Raw genomic sequence first — 4,956 nt, forward strand, 5'->3', positions numbered from 1 at the left:
CCAGGTGCTTCCCACGGCCCTGCCAAGGCACGGCGCCGTCCCACCCGCTGAGCCCAGGCTCTGACCTCTGGGAACCGCGTTTCTGCATCCTGCGAGGTTGCAGCCGACCGAAGGGGCCTGTGCAGGCAGAGAATGGCATGAGCTGAACAGAGCAAGGACTGTGCAAGCCCCGATCTGCACGGAGCACTCTGACATCAAGAGAGAAGGGATTATGGGGTCAAACCTTGTCAGCGTGTGCCACAGCACTGGACTGGAGAGAGAAGGGTATGGATGGGTGTCCCAGTCACGGGTGCTCGGTGTTGGTGGCAGAGCAGGAATCCCCTGGGGGAGTGGGATAACAAGGCAGGATGCGAAAGGCAGCGTAAGGACTTCTGTACCTGATCACTACGTCCTGGTTTTGAAGTCTCTCTCTGGATAGCCGGTAAGGCAGCGATAGATAACCCCCAACTCAGCTTTTCTCCTGTCAGCTACAGTGTTCTCTGTGTGCATGCAGGAATCCTCCCCAGACTGGCACCGTGTCTGCCTACAGAGCTGCCAAAGAGAGCTCTGGGCCCCCCGGTGCCCTCTCGCTGCCCACCTGAGCCCACTGGAGTGCCCAGGAGCGGTGCACACCTCTGCAGGACTCTCAGGGTACAGCGCCGGCCTCACTCGCACGAGAGAGACCGCACACCCGCAGGAATCGCCGTCAGATTCCCTTTAACTGCTGCTCAAGTACCAGCTGGAGCTGGGTCTCCAGTAACGGGGTCATCGCCTTTCAAAGGCTGACACTAAATGAAGAGCTGAACTGACTGTCCGTGTGTGTTCTGCAGGCGGCAGGCCACAGTTTGGCTCAGACTCGGTGCTGGGGACAAGAGGGGTTTGGGAGGGGACAGGGCTTTGAGGGGAGCCATGACAAGCACAGACACGGAGGGTGCAGCTATGATGTCAGCGTTGGCAAGGTGTCTAAGTGACGCTGGGGTAGCCGTGGCGGTCGCCGTGTGCCTGTGGAGTGTGTAGAAGGCAGGGGCCAGGCCTGTGTGTGCTGGGCTCCAGGATGGGGAATGTATCTGGCTGGCCACGGTGACAGCCAGCCCTTACTGAGGACATGTCCAGCACTGTTTGAGACACATAGCCACGGCTTTCAGCGCCCAGAGGACCAGGGCGCTTGTGTGTCCAGGGTTGGACGGGGCTCCCCACGCCTTCCCATGGAGCTGACATCCGCCCGTGTCCTGAAACAGAGCAGCAGCAAGATGCCCATCGCGGAACCAGAACACGCCTCGTGAAAGACCGGCGGGAAAGCTCTCTGCATTTCTTACTCCTTCAAGAGAAGCAAGCAAGCGAACAAGTGGAACAAAGCCCTTCCCTCTCCTGCCTCGGCCAGGCCGCCTGTGCATTGAGCTCCAGGCCGCCAGCAGGTGCCTGGGGTGCGTGCTCTCTTGGGACGCGTTCCCGCGGCTGCCGGGGCCACTTTCACCTCCTCTGTTGCTCAGCTGCTGTCCATCAGGGCTCACAGCTCACTGGGCTTGAAGGTGGAAGAGATCTAGGTTTTTTTGGCCGTTTTTAGGGAGTTTGGGTTTCCCAGTGGGTTGACCACGGGAGCTGTGAAGGTTAACAGTGCTTGTGACCTCTGGGATGAAGCCTTAGCTGGTAACTTCAGGGACAAACCTTCCAGATGCCATGGCCAGTGGCTGCACCACTCCTGAGGTCCACTCAGCCTGGTGCTGTGCTGTGACCCCGGGATTGGTCTTGGCCCCCCATTGTCCCACCATCTCCCAGGTTAGTGCACCCCACTGCAGCTGTCTTCCGCTGGACTCTCTCAGCTACAGGGGTGCTGTTTGTGATGTCACAGAGGCCCCTCACACGTGCAGCCAGGGCCTGGCGGGACAGACTGCCTGGCTGGACCACAGGTTCCACTGTGGCTCCCTCCCAAGGCTGAACCCCACACAGGAGGCCACACCTGCGACATCCAGTATAGACCAAAGCTACGCTCTCATCACACCACTCAGGGGACTGCTGCCTTGAAAGTATGCAAAGCGCCAGAAATGGTTTAGATTTCTGAAACAAATACAGATACCTGACTGTGTGAACCATCGCGTCATCCACGCGGTTCATCTGCGTGTTTGCAGAAGTGCAGCCCCAGCTGTGAGCTTCCAAAGCTGTCCCGAGCACGCGCTCCCGCGATGTCGCAGCCCCTCCCTGAGCTCTGAGGCTGCGTCAGGGGCGCTCGGGCGTGGCCTGGCTGCGGGCGGTGGCACTCTCTGCTGCTCCGCCCTGCAAGCAGGTCCTGGGTCTACAGCAGGTCTCGTCCCCAGAGCAGGCGTTGGGCAAACAGCACTGCGTGGGCGCCTGGGGGCCGGCAGGGTGGGCAGCGGCTGCTGGGAGGAGGATGCTCAGTGCCCAGCAAGGGTGCACTGCTAGGTGATGCAGCCCTGATGTGTGAGTGTGAGTGAGTGTCTGTGTGAGTGTGTGAGTGTCTGTGTGAGTGTGTGTGAGTGCATGTGTGAGTGTGTGAGTGTATGTGTGTGTGAGTGCGTGTGTGTGAGTGTGTGAGTGTAGTGTCAGTGTGTGAGTGCGCATCCTGTGTATGTGTGTGTATATGTGTGACTGTGTGTATGTGTGTATATGTATGCTCCTGTGTGTGACTGTGTGTATGTATGTGTGTATATGTGTGTGTGAGTGTGTGAGCATGTATATGTGTGAATGTATGTGTATGTGTGTGAGTATATGTGTTTAAGTGCGAGTGTATGTGACTGTGAGTGTGTGAATGTGTGTATATGTGTGTATGTGTGTGTGACTGTGTATGTATGTGTGTGCCTGCGTGTGAACATGTATATGTGCAAATGCATGTATGTGTGTATATGTGTGTGAGGGTGTGTGTGACTGTGATTGTATGTGTGTATGTGTTTATGTGTGTGTGACTGTGGGTGTGTGTATGTGTGTGTTTATGTGTGTGTGACTATGGGTGTGTATGTGTGTGTTTGTGTGTGTGTGACTGAGAGTATGTGTGTGTGAGACTGAGTGTATGTGTGTGTAAACGCATTTATGTGTGTGCAACTGTGGGTGTGTGTATGTGTGTGTGACTATGAGTGTATGTGTGTGTATATGCATTTACGTGTGACTGTGATTGTGTGAATGTGTGTATATGTGAGTGTATATGTATGAATGCTTGTATGTGTGTGTATATGTGTCGTGTGTGAGCGTGTGTATGACTGTGAATGTACATGTGTATGTGTTTATGTGTGTGTGACTGTGGGTGTGTATATGTGTGACTGTGAGTGTATGTGTGTGAATGTGTGTATATGTGTGTGTATGTGTTTATGTGTGTGTGAGACTGAGTGTATGTGTGAGTATATGCATTTATGTGTGTGTGACTGTGGGTGTGTGATTGTGTGAATGTGTGTATATGTGTAAGTGTGCATGTGAGTGTGAGAGGGAGAGGCCCACAGGGAGTGACTTGCAGATAAGGAGTCTGGCTGGGTGCGGTGTGGGTACCCTCAGTGCACAGGCGGTGCAGTCTGGACCAGCTGTTGAACAGGTCGCTTCTCCGTGGGAAGCTGCTCCTGACTCCTCCAGGAAGAGAGCTGCCCGAGCCCAGGACCCAGCCGTGTCCGGGCCCTCTGTGCGGTAATCTATGGGGTCTGCCAGGACTGCGCGTGGCTCTCAAAGCCGTGGGCTTCCACTTAGTCACCACCCACAGGACCGTCATGGAGATTAGTTAATAGACGTGGAAAATCAGCAGCACGTCTGGGATGCTTTCATAATCACTGAGCCACTTTCAAAAAGGCAGTAAGTTTTTAAAAAATATTTATTTATTGTGAAGGCAGTTACAGAGAGCGAAAGACAGAGAGGAAGAGACAGAGAGAGATCTTCCATCTGCTGGTTCACTCCCCAAAGCCAGGAGCCAGGAGCTTCATCCGGGTCTCCCACGTGGGTGCAGGGGCCCAAGCACTTGGACCATCTTCTGCTGCTTTCCCAGGCCACAGCAGGGAGCTGGAACAGAAATGGAGCAGCCGGGACTCAAACAGGTGCTCCTATTTGATGCTGGCACTGCAGACGGCCACTTTACCGGCCACACCGCAGCCCCAGGCCCCAAGGCAATAAGTGCTAATCACAGTGTAAAAGTGCTGCAGCCCACTTTGGAACGGGACCTGAATCTACACTCAGGCTGTGCGTCAGCCTGGCCGTGATCCCAGTGAGTGTTGATCCTTGCCCGTCTCGCCAGCACCACTGGCCGCCTCCCATCTCTTCCCCCATCCACCCCCTTGTGTCTGATTCACTGTCAGCTTCTTTGGTTTCCAGCACAACCCCACCGTGTGCCTCTGGGCCTCGCACAACCCCAAGTGCAGGTGAGTCCGTGACAGCCCCTGCCATCCGAGCACCTGGCACTGCAGCGGTCCCCTCCTCGCCCTTCCAGTTTTGCCGAAATTCCTTTTCAGCTATGTCGTTTCAAAGCTCCGCACTCATCAGTGCCCCTGCACCGGTACTGCGCCGTTGGCCTCCAGCCAGATCGATTTTCCTCCATGGCTTCCTTGCAATCAGGTTTGCCAAACGTCTTCCTATCAAGAAAACCATTTGCTGAGATTTACGTAATAAAATGAATGGTCCTAAACAAACAATTCAGTGGCATTTAGTATTTTCACAGTCGCCAGACATTTGCATCACTCAAAAGGAAAACCCCTTTTCCTATGAAGCAGCTACTTCCTACTTCCCCATTCAGGCCCTGGTGAGCGCCACGCGGCTCTGTTGACCGATCCGATCCGTCTGTCCTGTGTCTGTCAGAGACTCGGGGTCATACAGCACGTGACTGTGGTCCTGGCTTCTCCCGCCTAGCGTGACGGCTCTGAGTTCATTCACGTTGGAGCGTGTCGGTGCTTCTCTGCGTTGAAAGGGCCGCATGGCGTTCCTACGTGTGTGCACACCGCGGTTTGCCAGTCTCTTCCTGTGGGCTGTTTCTGCCTCTCGGCCGCTGCACGGGCT

At 55.2% G+C, this 4,956-nt stretch overlaps 1 long non-coding RNA gene across 1 annotated transcript; it reads left to right on the forward strand.

Annotated features, from left to right (window-relative positions):
- Nucleotides 1-981: 981 nt before the first annotated feature.
- LOC127492725 (uncharacterized) lies at nt 982-4,721 on the forward strand. The gene is made up of 3 exons (XR_007922422.2): nt 982-4,171; nt 4,279-4,325; nt 4,416-4,721. It is a non-coding gene; the product is annotated as an uncharacterized lncRNA (long non-coding RNA).
- The last annotated feature ends 235 nt before the right edge of the window (nt 4,722-4,956 follow it).

Source organism: Oryctolagus cuniculus, chromosome 14 (assembly GCF_964237555.1).
Source record: "Oryctolagus cuniculus chromosome 14, mOryCun1.1, whole genome shotgun sequence".
In the NCBI taxonomy this organism is placed as follows: domain Eukaryota; kingdom Metazoa; phylum Chordata; class Mammalia; order Lagomorpha; family Leporidae; genus Oryctolagus; species Oryctolagus cuniculus.